A 16,856-nucleotide genomic window follows, 5' to 3' on the forward strand; every position below is an offset into this window, starting at 1 on the left:
CCAAGTGAGACCACACCCGATTTTAAATTTCTTACTTAAGAGGTTCTTAAAGCGAGACGGCCTTTCGATTTCATAAAATCGGTGTCACTTATTTGCGTCTGAAATGTGGTGATTGTGATATCTGTTTATTTCTGTAATATCTCACAAAATATCAGGCCATTCTGGGGCTGGGAAGTTATTTAATTTGAGGGGATTAAAGCAAATAATGTGCATGAAATCGCTCGCTTCGCGCAGTCAAGCAGACAGAGGTAGTCCGTGTGCGCATGCGCAGGTTTACCTTCTTCTTTTGGGTTTTACGGCAGCTGGCATCCACAGTGTTGCATTACTGCCATCTACAGGTTTCCCTTTGAGCGTGCACTGACAGTTCCATCATTCTGTCTCTAAACGAACAGCTGATCACACCGAGGTGCTCGCTGAGTGCCCATATTTATTAGTTTGGTCCTGCGTTTCCTTTCCTTCGTATATAACATAACGTCTTTTCTTCTCGCTTTCCGTTACTGTAGTCGGTCTTTCACGTTTCATTCGCACACTCACGTCCTCCATTTTTCTCTCCTGTTTCAAATTTGTATCCCACAATCAGGGCTCGAAATTAACTTTTTTTCTTTGTGTCCCCCAGTGGTCCCGAATTCTGTGTTGTATTGTCCCGAATGGAAGCAATAGTGTCCCCATTTTTTTCCTCTCTGAAATAACCAGTGGTTAATATTATCATATGAAGTTACTATTATATTTGTAACTATGCAATTTTGAACCCTTTATATCATTTTTACAATAAGTCACAAGACACAAGCGATACATGTCCTATACATCATCTACTTCAAAATTACAGTTATTGCATTTTCAGTTTATTAAACTTTGGCGATCTCACTGTATGAATAGACACCCGTTTATTTAAAGGGGCCAACTAGCTCATTCAGAAAATGTTTCAACTCCCTACATCTGCAGTACACTTTAGTTGAAAATAAGACCCCTTTTATGTTCATTTCATCAACTTATACCTTGAATATCTGTTGGCACTTATAAGGCCAACTTATCATTTTCACCATTACCGTTATCCATAGGGCGGCACGGTGGTGTAGTGGTTAGCGCTGTCGCCTCACAGCAAGAAGGTCCTGGGTTCGAGCCCCGGGGCCAGCGAGGGCCTTTCTGTGTGGAGTTTGCATGTTCTCCCCGTGTCCGCGTGGGTTTCCTCCGGGTGCTCCGGTTTCCCCCACAGTCCAAAGACATGCAGGTTAGGTTAACTGGTGACTCTAAATTGAGCGTAGGTGTGAATGTGAGTGTGAATGGTTGTCTGTGTCTATGTGTCAGCCCTGTGATGACCTGGTGACTTGTCCAGGGTGTACCCCGCCTTTCGCCCGTAGTCAGCTGGGATAGGCTCCAGCTTGCCTGCGACCCTGTAGAAGGATAAAGCGGCTAGAGATAATGAGATGAGATGACCGTTATCCATTTTTATGAACTTTCCGTTATCCATTACCGTTATCCATTTTTATGAACTTTCCGTTATCCATTTTTATGAACTTTCCGTTATCCATTTTATGAACTTTCCGTTATCCATTACCGTTATCCATTTTTATGAACTTTCCGTTATCCATTTTTATGAACTTTCCGTTATCCATTTTATGAACTTTCCGTTATCCATTTTATGAACTTTCGCTGCCCGGTGCAAACGTTAGCAACATCAGCATAGTGCCAGGGTCCGTGTATCATCCGATCATTCAAGTATTCCATTCAATCTGGAAAACGATGATACACGGACCTGCCAGGTCCGAGCCTAGTTGTGCTGCTGACTGACTAAACTTTCTGAACTAGAAAGACACCAAGAAAACTCACTTATTCTGTTGAACGGTATCTTCCGCCAATATCATCCACATCATTCCTGTTGTATTTTATAACATGTCTAACAGTGTTCATTAAGTTCATTCAGTTGCTCGCGTTGCCTGCAGACCAGGCGATGACACTTTGGATCCTGAAGGTCCCGGAGACGTTATGTCTGGGCTTTCAGTTTCTTCCCCGCGGTCGGTCCACTTCAACCACTTAAGCATTTTTGTTCTGGCAAGAGTCGGCGCAGCGTGTGCGGTAGCAATTCCATTCCAAGTCCATATAATGCGGACTCCGGCCGAAGATTCTAGAACAGAATGCGCTGCTCTGTAGCCTACGGATGCAGGTGCATCGAAAGTGTAGCTACTATGTATTTTTCGCTGTTAATGTTTTAAAATTAAAATTGACAAATTAGGTGAATGTCTACGTATGTGTTACAGCTTTGTAAATAATATTAATGTAGAACTTTTTTTCTAGATCTATTTTTTTCCATTGTCCCGGGATTGTCCCAGATATGATAATTTTGTGTCCCGATGACATTTTTTATGGTCCCCGGGACATCGGGACACCGTTAGTTTCGAGCGCTGCCCACAATGCCTTGCATGAATGGGGAAAGCTCACCATGTGAAGGTATCTTGAATTGGGTCATGGTGAAACAGGAAAAAATAGCGGAGAATTTAGGGCCATGTGGCTAAAGGCACTCTACCTTTAAGATATTACAATATTTCAGTTTTAGCGCCCCCTGTGGACAAAATGCGATGGTTAATAATGAAAATCGAGACGACTGCAGTCAGTACTCTCTGTCTGAAACGATCAAACATTTAGATTCTACCAGCAGATTGCGCTCCATCCAAAAGCTGAAATATGCAGGCATCACAGAGCCATGTAATCGGCACGGTGGTGTAGTGGTTAGCGCGGTCGCCTCACAGCAAGAAGGTCGTGGGTTCGAGCCCTGTGGCCGGCGGGGGCTTTTCTGTGTGGAGTTTGCATGTTCTCCCCGTGTCTGCGTGGGTTTCCTCCGGGTGCTCCGGTTTCCCCCACAGTCCAAAGACATGCAGTAGGTTAATATGGGACGGCCTTGAGCGAGGCACCGAACTCCCAACTGCTCCCCAGGTGCTGTTAGCATGGTGTGATGAATAAAGTTGTTTTCTTTCTTAATTTACCCATAATTTTTTTTTTCCTGTGTGTGTGCGTGCGTGTGTGCGCGCTGATTTGTTCACTTGTGTGCATGTGTTCGCTGCTTCAGATGGGTGTTAAATGCAGAGGAGAAATTTCGCTGCGTAACTTCTATAAGTTTATCTGTAGATGTTTACTGAATTGGGCTCACAATCACTCGTGTACACTTGTGCCGCTCGTCAAACACAAAGCTTAAACATGGCCACATAAACAAATCCACAGTTAGGATTACGCCATGTGAAAGGCCCCGATAAACCAAGTTTGGTGCCTGTGTGAGTTACAGTTTTCTGTCCACATACTTTTAGGAGATGAATATTATTATTATTATTATAAGAAAACCAACAGGGTTCCTACAGTTTTGCTCCATGGGCCCCTAGTAATATAGTAATAAAAGGATAAAGTAGTAAATATTCTCTCAGGACGTCTCCGTCTCGCTGCTCTGAACAGGGTTGCCAGATCTACGTTACAGAAGCAGCTCAGTGGATCAGCAGGATTAAACCCATGCAGTTTTCCTCAGTAGTGCTTTCACTAAAATCATCTCCTATTCCACATTTAGTCATAAATACAGACTGTCTGTGAGTAAACCCACTGACTCCGTTCCATTCATACAGTAACCCAGAGCTAAAGTGGAGAACAGGATCAATAGGTGTGTGTGAGAGGAGATCACAGGGCACGACCACTACGCTCTGTTTTATTCTACAGATATGATTAACATCAGGTTCACAAACATCACCAATCCATGGGAAAACACACACACACACACACACACACACACACAGAGAACTGTAAAGAAGAAGAATTCTTTTCTGAAATTAAAACTCTACCTGAAATAGCAATTCCTTGCAACAGATATTGCCACGTGAGGTTGATGAGGTTCCCGACACACAATCCAGTTAAGCACTCACAGAAAGTTCAATGAAATGAGATGGTGGTTTATTCCATTAAGACAATTCCGGTTTACTTTACGGTTGCGAACAAAGGATCGAAAAGGGAAACTAAAGTAAAGCTCTGTTAGTTTAGTCGGTTATTCCAATGCATTCGGCTTACTGCGGTCGGAAAACTATTCCGCCTCGTCATCTACCTTACCCCTGATTCAAAGGACTAATTAAAGCTTGCAGTTACGCGCCACACCGGCACGTCAAGGGGAGTGGCTACATACCACATGACAGGTAAGGCAATCAGGTAAGTATCTAACATAATTCTAACATAATTCCTTTTACAGGTTACCAAACTAAATCATATAGAAACAACAAATACTAAGTCATACAGCAACCTAAATATGGCTCCTACACTACCATACATTGAAAAATGCACCAATTTGAACATAACAGGTGATTTAAAAATCTATATTTCACTACTTGTGTTTGCAGAAACATTTTTGAAGCCTTTGACATGACCTGGTTTTCTGCGTTCATTAATAATAAAACATGGTCTAATCTTCATCCAAGTCAGAAGAGTCGACAAACCCATTCTGTCTAAAGAAAACACACTCGCACTTGTTCTTGTCGGTCCTGAATAAACCATTTAAACATCCACACTCTGGGTTTTAAAGTGTGTGACCCTCTCTGATAACGACTTCTCCAAAAGCTAATGAGAGTCCGACCCTGTTCTATAAAATACACACACAGTCTGATTACTGACCGTCTGATCTTCTCAGGAAAGAGCTGTTCATGTGAACTCTGATTAAAGAGAGATTTTGTAGAGATGTGTGAAGCAGGAAAACGTGACTAAAACAGCGTTTGTAAAGAGCGAGTGTGTGAGACTCGGTCCACAGGAAGATAAATTGTCTCCAAACAGAGCAGATTCAGTGCTGTTGCTCCTCTGCCTAAGATCGAGGCATCCTGCAAAAATCACTCCAAGAGCACAGCATGGAATACGGAAGGAGGAGAAAGAGAAAGCAAAGGAGAGCAGAACAGCTGCAGAAATCTCTAGAACTCACTAAAGTCTCTGTTCATGTGTCCACTGGAAGAAACAACACTGAACAATAAAACTGTTCTAAATTACAGAGAAAGTCTGTTTAACAAAACCAATGAAAATCATTTCCATCCAACACTAATCAGGTATTCTTCTACAGACTGAACCATTATGGAGCGATATTCTCTCTCTCTCACACACACACACACACACACACACCTCGAATTTAAAGACGCGAAGCGAATCTTGATGATCATAAACTGAGACAGTGAAGTGTGTGTCATTGTGTCTCTGCAGGTTGCGTGATTGTGGTGTCTCAGATGAAGGCTGTGCTGCTCTCGCTTCAGCTCTGAGATCAAACCCCTCACACCTGAGAGACCTGGATCTGTCCTGGAATGAAATCGGAGACTCAGGAGTGAATCTGCTCTCTGCTCTTAAGGATGATGAACATTACAAACTACAGACACTGGGGTGAGTAATGACTTTTTTAGTTCAATGTTGGGGAAGAAGAAAAATCTTTTAACCTCGTTATCATTTTTGTTTAATTTCAGTAAAGATCACATGACCAGGCCATGAAATGAAACCAGTTTTAGAAATTTTCACTGTGTTCTATTTAATCAGATGTGGGGTTTTTTCCTTCTCACAATTACCTTTAATGTTGTTTAGTGGTCAAGTCAACTTTATTGTCAAATATGCTCTACATGCTCGACATACAGCACAGATGAAATATCAGTCCTCTCTGACCCACGGTGCAAACAGGCAATGCAATAAATAAAAATAGAATAATTGAAAAAAGCAAACAATATAAACAGTATAAACACTCTAGATAGGAACTAGACATAGACTAAACACTCAAACAATATAAACAGTATAAATAAACAGTATAAACACTAGATAAGAACTAGACAGACTAAACACTCAGACAATATAAACACTCTACATAGACTAAACACTCATATATATATATACACACACACACACACACACACACACACACACACAAATTGGTTCAAATAACCAAACAGTCAAGGGCACTTGAGGTATAGCACAGGGATGAGAATTTTCCGCGGAATTCCGAGTTTTTCCCACTGAAAATGTCATTTTTGTGAAACGTGTAAATCCATTGAGAATTTTTTTTGGGGGGGTCGGCAAGAGGCTTGTGGTGGCACAAGCAGGCAGGACCGACCGCCCACAGCATCTTTCGGCAATGCTCATCGCAAAATTAGTTGCAGCTGTGATAACGGAAATCATCATTGCTTTCTTCAATATTTATGCTAACGACAACTCACAACGATTTCCGGCAACGTTTTGGCACTAGTTTCATCTCACTTCTACAATTCACGGAGAAACACGCTACACGTACACGGTTTTGATCACTTAAGTTCTAGTTATTTTGGTTAGTTTTCAAAGTTACTTTGCCAATATGGCGAAAGTTTTGGACCGCAAAAATGAGGATTGTGCCAGGGAAATCGATAAATCGAACGGGATAAAGAACTGTTTCCGATGGGCATGGCTCGATAGTAGCGTTACCGTGCAGATAGGGCCACAAACTGTGACGACGTGCCTGACGGAACACATCCGAAAAGTGGACGTACCGGAAAAGGTTCTGTGTATTCTGTGCTCAGATATGATCAATTATGGAAACAGAGGAGCTAGAAACATCCAGGAGCACATCAAAACAAAAAAGCACACAGGTACATTTTACTTAAATTGTCAAAGATAGAGTCAGGAGGATTCTAATATCGTTACGGTTACCTCCATTATCGCTCACGATATATAGATATATTAGTGTGTCACGGAGTGAGCCGTGACGCTCGCGCACACACCTTCTCTCTCACACACACACACACACACACACACACACACCTCTCACACAAGCGCACAGCGCACAGGCAGCAATCTGCCAGCAACGTTCAAATATCTTGGCTGACCTGTCGCTGTGAGTTGCACTTCATTTCCATTACTGGTTTCTGTATGGGTATTACTGGTTTTCAAGCATTTCATACTCCACCGTTTGCCATAGTTTCTAACGAGAGCAGCATTTGTTGCGAGTGCAGGGAAAGGCCTACCGGCATTCTAGTAACATTGTCTCTGGTCTAGGAAACACACGTACAAACCGGTTATTTCTAACGTCAAGTTTATTTAGTTCTAGCATTTTTATAACACAAAACGGTTTTCAGTAACTCGTCACGCGAACTCCACACACTTCCTGTTTGTTGTGAGAAACCGAGGGACTGTACCATTGGCTTGTTATGGAGGGGTTTCGCGGGTGTTTGGTAGAACGGACTATTTTAACGGGGGTGTTTTACTGGTGTTGGGGAAACATGTATTTTACTTTGCACTGAAGGGTTTTTGGTTAATGAAAATTATTTGGGATGTTTGTATATTTTGTGTTTGTTTCTTTAAATTGTTATTTTGTATTTAGGATGTTATTATTTAGTTGATTGATTAATTTTGCAATTTGGGCTCAAGTGTGGGCGGGGCTGCGGGGATGTAAGCTCTGCAGTAGCTCCAGAGCCTCAGTTGTGGTTGGAGCGTCTTGTTTGAAGGTACTGGGGTTTGGCTGACTAATAGTTTTGTTCAGGGGCTTTTTGATTTAGTCTGACAAACTTGAAGCCTCTTTATTTTTGTTTTCTTATTTTGTTTGTATAGTTTTCTTTTTGGCAATTTGAACCTTTGGTTGGTGCACTGTAAATATTTGCACTATTTTAAGAAAAGTTTTGAAAATAGAAAAAATAAAAAATATATTTTTGGAGGAAGAAGTTTTCCGGCTCTCTGTCTGCTCCACTGCCGTCCATCCTTGCAACAAGTTTATAAACGTTTTAAACCATCATTGAATTTGAAATCATATATATGTGTATGTATATATACAGTATGTGTGGGAAAGGGGGATTGTGAATTGGGCAGATGCCCCCTAGACCGGCCAGGCATTTCAGAGTTTTTTTAAATGTCCCATTCTCATCCCTGATAGCAGGTAAACATGAAACAAGCAGTGTAAACAAACTAGCAGCTGTTAAGGTGAGGTAGTGCGGAATAGTGCAAATGAGCGAGGTAAAGTGAGATGCGCGGTCCCTGAGTTCAGTGTGTTAATGAACGATGAGGTGTGTGTGTGTTGGGGGGGGGGGCTGTGAGGGTGACATGTCAGATGCTGAAGGGTGGGCAGGGGGGGGTGTGGGCAGAATCTGTGGCAGGGGGCAGAGGGGGGAGGAGGGGCAGAACAGGGAGGGAGTTGAGCCTCCTGACCGCCTGGTGAAAGAAACTGTTCTTGAGCCTGCTGGTTTTGGCCCGGAGACTCCGCAGTCTCCTCCCCGACGGCAGCAGGCTGAAGAGGCTGTGAGATGGGTGGGTGGGGTCACCTGCAATCCTGATGGCTTTGCGGGTGAGGCGGGAGTTATAAATATCCATTAGAGAAGGGAGAGAGACACCAATGATCATTAAAGTGTTGATTTAAAATGACTCTGAAAGCAGAAGACAGGGAGTCAGTCCGAGTCTCCAAAATGTCCCGTCTGAGTGCATGAGAGTGATTGTAAATGAGCCCCTCGTCTCCTTGTGACACCCTGCTGTCTCTGACTTCATCCTGCTGCTTTTGTCTGAATAAGATGATCTCAGCTTTTCCCTGTTTCTGATCAGCAGCACACTTTCTTCTCGACTCTCCTCAAAACTCAGTAAAATGATCCTCTTTAATGCCACACGGCCACAAATATGTGATTTAAGGAGCCACTTGACTCACTCTGACACTCCTTCCTGCTCTCCACCTCCACACCGTGTCTTCTGTCCTTCCTGTAAACTTCACCTCGGCTTCTTCTTAAAGTCTGCACTTAAATCTACATGTAGAACAAGAGATCAAACCCACCGCAGTGGGAGTTACTGTTTAAAAAGCTCCAAAGCCTGGGATTGGATAAGAGCAGTGATGTGATGGGAAACGTCTGCTCACTTTCCTGTTAGATCTTGTGGAAGTTCTCGTTTGTTGGAACTAAATGTTAGAACACAGATCTTCTAGAAGACTGAATAAATGTTGGATTAAATTATAAACAGGAGATGATAATAATGTTTCTCTTGGAGCAGAGATGATTACATGCTGGTGGTCATGAAGTACCGCAGTCCAGTGTGTGGGGATTAATCCAGATGTTTTTCTGTTCTTTTCAGGTTTTGATGAACATCTGTGTGTGTGATGAAGACTCTCGTGTTCCTGCAGTTCCATGTTGGAAATGAGCACTTTATTAGGAACAACTTGTGAGCTGCATGAAACTGTTTACAGTACTCTGCACAATTTATCAGTCAAATCCATTCCAAAGAATTAAAAATAGTGTTTTTATTTTTATTGTATAAAACTAGTTTGTGTATTTAAATTTCTGCAACAGTTCAATAAATTTATATCTCGTATCAAAATATATATGAACTTATTTGCGTGCTGTACATTATTCCTTGGTGTTTCAGGTGTAATGGTGTGTACACACACACACACACACTGAAAGAAATCAGTATGGCTCAGTTGGCTAAGGTGCCATACCATAAATCCAGGGACCCGGGTTTGATTCTGTCCCGAGGTCATTTCCTGATCCCTCCCTGTCTCTCTCCTGCTCATTTCCTGTCTCTACACTGTCCTATCCAATAAAGGTGAAAAAAGCCCAAAAAAATCTTTAAAAAAAAAACAAAACATTTCATTCAGTCTTATCTGCAGTCCAGTGGGATAATGTGAGGGCTTTGTGTGAAGTAGTGTAACTGCAGTGTGTGTGATGGCTTTAGTATTTGATTCCTCTTCTATAGGGCTGGAGGACTCGAGTCCAGTCTTGTGATTACAGATTTTATTTGTAATAACTCCACCCCACCCCTCGGTGTAGAAAGGGGACGTTATTAAACAGCACCTAATTATTTATTTTAAAATAATAATCAGAATTCAGTGATCTACAAATGGAATGTGAGTCCGTGTGAAATGAAGTCGGGGTTTAATTATGCATGACTCAGTCTGCAGCCCTGCCCCAGTAAACAGTTTAAACAACAACAAAACATCATTAAGTCATGAATTAAATTAAATCTCATGCGTCAAACTCAAGGTCTGTGAGCCAAATATGGCTTGCTGCCTCATTTCATTCAGCCCCATGAACCTAAAGCAAAGAATAATGTTGAAAGAGCCTGCAGTTCTCTCCTCCTCTACATTTCACACTGTCTCGAATTCTCACTGTAGCCCAGAGACCGTGACTGTACAGCACGGACACATCTCTGTGCTGAAACTCTGCTGAAAGCCAACGTCCATGTGCTGTGTTTGATGGAAGTCATACTGGCGTCTAAAACAATTCAGAAACCCATCAGATGTGGGCAGTGGTGTAAACAGGAATTACTCTGTGTGCGCAGGATCTTTGCAAAATAAAATCATGATCGCACGATCATTTAAGGCACAATCTCCCATCAAACAATCTCACTGCACGAGGAACAAAATTTAAACACAACATATTGGAGAGAGTGTGCAATTCTTCATTATACAAATATTATATTTTATCGGCAAAGTATGATTGTAAAAGATGCCCACTGAACATTTTGACTGCATCCCCAGTCAAGACTGGCTAAATCCAGCCCAGATCCACACAAGCTTTCTTTCTTGAAAGATGATGATAAAAGGCTTAATAATATCCATCCATTATCTATAGCACTTCTCCATCAGGGTCGTGGGGGAAGCTGGATCCAATCCCAGCTGACTTCGAGCAAGAGGAGGGGTTCACCCTGGACACGCCACCAATCTATCACAGGACTGGCTTCATAATATATCGATAACTAAAGGGGCATCCACTATTAAAGTAATTGATTTGAACTTGTTCCAATGGAAAGACATGAATCAGAAATGTTCTGGTAAATATTAATGAGAAATTAATGTTGAATAATTGACATTTAAGACACAATATGACCAAATATTTTGTTGAACATATTTTGTTTTGGTCAACATCTTGATTTTTTTTTTAAGCTGAATTTTATAATCTAACTTTTTCAAAAACATCACATTTACTTTTCAAACATTACAAAGGTATGTGTTTTTTCCCCGAAGTGTTTGGCTACGAAGTCAGGTTGAAGTCCAGCTGACTCTGATTTCATTCTATAGGTTATGAAAGTGTGCGCACCAAAGGCACCTTGTTTCCACTCGTACCCCTCTTCACCAACAGGTAACAGGTTCCATTCTAGTTCACGCACCAAGTTCTGGAGAACATGCAAACTCCACCCAGAAAGACCTCAATCAGCCGTGAGGTTCGAACCCAGAACCTTCTTCCAGTGAGATGACAGTGATAACCACAGCACCACTGTGACTCTCTCTGCTGGAGCTCCTTTTAGTAACTCATATTCACAATGGCACACATCATGGGACTCACGATTATTAAAAGTCCAAGTTTAACATTTAAGCACATTTTATTTTTCAGGTTGAAACAAACTCAGTCCCACATTCTCATTCATTTGCATGCCTGTGTAGGAGCAGTCGAGTTGAGTTCGTATCGAAGCTGAAATGCACCTCGATATCAAAATAATATCACATACGACGTGAACAAAGACATGCTTTAAATCAATAAATGTTTTATCTGGTCCCTCTTCACCACGACGGTCCAGTACAACGCCCGCATTACTGCTGACGCCGACCCAATCCGCCCGTCCATCTCACGCTCCATTTCATCATCACTCGTGAACAAGACCCCGAGATACCTGAACTCCTTCACTGCTTCATTGCTGCCCCAAGTGAAGGAGTTATGATCCTTTGACAGTAAATTAAGAACACTATAAAGCTGCATTTTTTCCTGTTCGCTATGGGTGGAGTTTGACATTTAACCCCCTCCCATGCTCAAATATCAAGCTCCGCCCATGGAGCCACACCTTCTGCAAATCACACGCTCATGAGACAGTGCAGTGAAAAGAGGAAACAAAACCACGGAGAGCAATCATTTGTTCAGACTCAGGTTCATCACATTAATGTAAATATGAGTAATTCGGAAGCTAAAGATGTAATTAAGGGCCGAATCAATGTGTGTGTGGCAAAATAAATGGAACAAAAACTAAAGGAAGATCTCTTTTAAAAATAATCCATGACTGGTGTGCAGGATCAGGAGGATGAAATAGGAAAGGGTTATGAGAAGAAGAAGGAATGATCAGACTTGTGTCAACATTTCCAATCTTTATTTGATGGGAAAAGACAATAATGGAAAGTGTGAATACTGTGGAGACGCAGAAACAGTTGCCCGTGTTTTATTGTTCTGCCAGAAGTATGATTCAGAGAGAAAAGTGTTAAAGAATGTGCTCTGAGAGATTAGAGAACAAAATATGAGTGATATTGTAAGACAGTGGTCAGGTGACACGTGTTGGAAACTTGTAGAGTATTTAGGATCAACAAGACTAATGAACAGAATGAGAAGCAGTAGGATTAGTGATTAGTTCTCTCTCTGAGTATTAATGTGAGAGATGGTAGGGCTGTAGTCCACACTCCAGATCAGAGGGGGCGGTAGTGCACCGCTAAACTCTTCACCAACCCACAAAGAAGAAAGGGGGCGTGGAGGCCCAGCACCAATGAGAAAATCAGAAATGAAGGTGTGTATGAAGCTGGTCATGTGACTCAAACTGAGAACTGGCAGTCAACATGTTCCACAGCCTCAGCCGAGGTGGTCAGTAAGACTCAAGATAGGGATATCGGGGGGATGGCGTGTCGAGCAGTCGCATCCCTCTGAGCTCCTCAACAAGGTCCCCGTGTAAAATTTATTTGAAGCGTATTACTCCACTTGACCTTTCCTTTGAACCAAAACTCAGCCCGAAAATGAAGAAAAATATTAACACGAAACCCCAGGCAGTAAAAAGTCTCCCGTTTAAAAGCAAGGAAAAGTTGAGTGAGCATGACTGTGCTACACCCAGGGAAACAGCTAGCAACAACAAACGGGATAGAGAGACAACGCCAACAGATACTCCTGAAAAACACACATGGACAAGAAAACGGAAGGCGTGTCTCCAGAAGAAGAAACAAACGCATCAGCTGAAACTATATTGAAAGCTATCGAGTTACTGCAAAAACGTGTCGACGACCGCATGGAGGAAATTAATAAGCAGATGCAACAACATAGCTCCATGTGAGCCGCTATATCTAAAACGGTACAGTTCAACTCAGAAGAGCTAAAAGAATGCAAGATGAAAATAAAACACTTGGAAACACAAATGGAAACACTTAGAAAGGAAAATGATGACATGAAGGGATGTGTATTGAGCTGAGAAAGATACAAAAGAAGATGGTGCCTTCGCATTAAAGGAAAAAGCCAACGAGAACGTCAGAGCAGAGGTGCTGGAGCTCCTGGGTAAAATTGTGCCTGACTTGGCGGTGAAGATGGATGATGCGGTCAACGTTGTCCACAGAGTAGGTCGAGCGATGGAAACCAGGCATCGACAAATCGTTATTCTATTTGCGAGGCGGGCAGTGAGGGATGACATCCGGAAGCGAACGAGAACTTCCCCAGTCTGCAAAGAAGAAGGGATCCGCTTTGCTGAAGACCTGACCCAAGAAGACTGGCGGTCCAGACAAGCACTGTGGCCAGAAATTGAGCAGGCTAGAAAGGAAGGCAAGACTGCGGGCTTTAGGGGCCCATTTGGCCCCTTCATTGAAGGCAAGCGCATGATGGAAGAGACCTCAGGTTTGGGCTGATCTTTAACTTTGAAATGTAAACATCGTGGAACAGTTCTGACAATGGGACTTCTACCTCAAGGTTTTCCACTCCACCTCCCTCAACTTCTCAAAGAAGTTTCTTTTATGTGTTCTGTGTTCCAGTTAAAAACTGATAGTTCTTTTATTTCTTTGAATACAAGGGGACTTAAAGACTCAGTTAAGCGCAAAGCTGTTTTTCTGTTCTGCAAAGCGCAACAAGCACACTGTACTTTTCTGCAGGAAACTCATCTCATCTCATTATCTGTAGCCGCTTTATCCTTCTACAGGGTCGCAGGCAAGCTGGAGCCTATCCCAGCTAACTACGGGCGAAAGGCGGGGTACACCCTGGACAAGTCGCCAGGTCATCACAGGGCTGACACAGACACAGACAACCATTCACACTCACATTCACACCTGCGCTCAATTTAGAGTCACCAGTTAACCTAACCTGCATGTCTTTGGACTGTGGGGGAAACCGGAGCACCCGGAGGAAACCCACACGGACACGGGGAGAACATGCAAACTCTGCACAGAAAGGCCCTCGCCGGCCCCGGGGCTCGAACCCAGGACCTTCTTGCTGTGAGGCGACAGCGCTAAGCACTACACCACCGTGCCGCCCTGCAGGAAACTCATTCTGATAAATCTGATGTCAAGTTTTGGTGACAACAATGGGGAGATAAAATCCTCTTTAGTCATGGGACAAATCGTTCAGCTGGAGTTGCCGTGTGTTTAAACAGATGTCCTGGTAAGATTCTGTGAGACGAGGCAGATGAAAATGGACATTGGGTTGCCTGTGTTATGGAAATTGACAATGTTCTTATTGTTTTGATTAATGTTTATGGTTATAATAATGATGATTAAAAAATAGAACCTTGTTGCATCAGTTATCAAAGAACTACATGCAAATTACCCCACGGATAATATAGTGGTTGGAGGTGATTTCAACTTCACTCCTGATGAGTGCATGGATAGATGGCCTTCACGACTATCACAACAATATAGGAATCCAATTATAGGGAATTCATGAGTGATGATAAATTGATAGATATCTGGAGAACTTTAAACGAAGAGGTTAAACAGTTTACTTGGTACAAACCTAATGGTCAAATCAAATCACGTATGGATTATTGGTTGGTATCAAACTCAATTTTAAAACGTGCCACAGAAACAACAATTTCTAATAGAACTTTAAGTGATCATTGTATCATTAATTTGAAGCTGACAAACAAATACAGAAGCAATAAATTCAAAAAGTATTGGAAATTTCATTCACAGTTGCTAAAGAATGAGGAGTATTGTCATCATATTAATCAACTAATTCTGGATATTAAAAATGACAATTCGATCAATACTGAAATGGGAATATCTAAAATTCAGTATAAGAAAACTTTCAATAGCTTTTGGGGAAAAATTGAATAAGAAAAGGAGAGCAGAGGAAGCAAATCTGATCAAAGAACTCATGACACGCTACACTAAACTAAATTGGAGTGAAGACGATCGAGAAAAAGTAAACAGCTTGCAGTCCAGACTGGATGAGATGTATTTAAATAAAGCAAAAGGAGCATATGTAAGGTCCAGAGCCAAGTGGATAGAAGAGGGAGAAAAAAGCACAGCCTATTTCTGCAATTTAGAAAAACATAGACAAGAATATAATTCAATTTGTCGTCTAATAATTAATGGAAAGGAATGTACAGAACCCAAACGCATAACAAAAGAAGGTTTTGATTTTTACAGGAACCTTTACAAATCTTCAGACTCGGAACAGAGTGCCACGCTCTTCTTTGATAAGATAAATAATTTGTGCTGGCAGTTGTTGCAGTTGCGTTGTCTAGTTCACTATGCTAATGGGGCACACCTTTCTATGCTTTGATATCCGGCCTACAGGTTTTACGATGAATGCGTAAAAAGGGCTTCCCCTGTTTTAAAAACCAGCAGCCGCCACTGCTCCACCATCACCACCATCAACAACATCATCTGTGTGGCTGTCAGGGGGGGTGCTACAGAAAGGAGAAACACGAACAGGCCTTTTCCATTTGCCCTTTTGGCTGTACCAAGTCAAACCATGCTGCACCAATTTGCGTTTCCATTATCAGTTCTAACGAGCCGAGTCTAATCATGCTGAGGCCCCAAATGGACCATCTCTGCAGATGTGACATTGAGCCATTTGTTCAGCTGATCAGTAGGGATGCTCCTGGCGACTAATTTGCCAGTCAATTTTTTTAGACTAATTGACTAGTCTAAAGTAAGAAAACACTCAGAAATCAGTCAAAATTGAGCACAGTTTTAATTTGCTACGGTTATAGAGCCATTTAACACCATTAATCATGTTCTTCAATAATCTAATAAATGTTGCCATGTGGCATTTGTCGCCCTGTATTTACAAACATCGCACATATATAACATGATGACAACTCACATATCTTGTGCAGGTAACTTGCTGAGTGTGCCAAACGGTATGTTGGCAGTGCTACAGTAGCACCTGTAGCTCACTCTCCATGCAGGTAAACGTCCACAACCTGTGCTGAATGTGGTTACACATTGCTCCAGTTGAGTGGTTATATGCCAGTTTATTCTGACAAAGCCTACATGCAACCTTATTTTCCATTTTCTATACTGTCGCAGCACATTGCTTTTACGCGTTTGTCACATTATAGTCCACCTCTCTTGTTGGATTGAAACTGCTGTGCTAGATCAGTTTCAATGAAAAAAAAAGCATTTGTAAAAATACTGTATAAATAGAAATATTTCTAGTTTTGTTACTACTCCTCTTTTCCGCCCTTGGCTATGAGAGGTCTCCATGATCATCATGTTTGATTACTCAATTAATTGTGTGTTATACAGGGCTTTTGATGTCAGAGACACTATTTAAAATGTGACCCCACCTCAAAATCAGAGTAGATGATTGACTCTGTACCATCGCTATCCATGTGCTCGTTAAGGGACTGCTGCACAGTAGAAGAGAGACAATTCATGACAAATGTGATGTTTAGGGAGAAGTGTCACACGGAAGGCAGAAGACGTCAAGTACGCTTATGAAGCCAAATGCTAACCATTCTGTGCTGTTTAAATCACAATATAAACTCACCTCGAAGTCGGAGTCCATAGCGTCGCCCGTGCCATCGCTGTCTTTGTCTGTGCGCTCATCAAGGGAGTGCTGTACAATTGATCACATCCTGTTACATCACTTGGTTGTAATCAAAAACAGCCACAGCCAATGAGCTGTGTATACATACAGTAAAGCATCAAGTTGGTAGGCAATGCATGCAATATCTTAGTTAATAATCATAATGAATACAGA

General features: G+C 42.0%; 1 protein-coding gene across 4 annotated transcripts in view; it reads left to right on the top strand.

The window, feature by feature from the left end:
- The window catches only part of LOC132882240 (NACHT, LRR and PYD domains-containing protein 12-like), a 506,140-nt gene that overhangs the window by 365,987 nt on the left and 123,297 nt on the right, over positions 1–16,856 (top strand). The window lies entirely within an intron of this gene.

This window comes from Neoarius graeffei, chromosome 2, assembly GCF_027579695.1.
Source record: "Neoarius graeffei isolate fNeoGra1 chromosome 2, fNeoGra1.pri, whole genome shotgun sequence".
NCBI classification, from domain to species: Eukaryota; Metazoa; Chordata; class Actinopteri; order Siluriformes; family Ariidae; genus Neoarius; species Neoarius graeffei.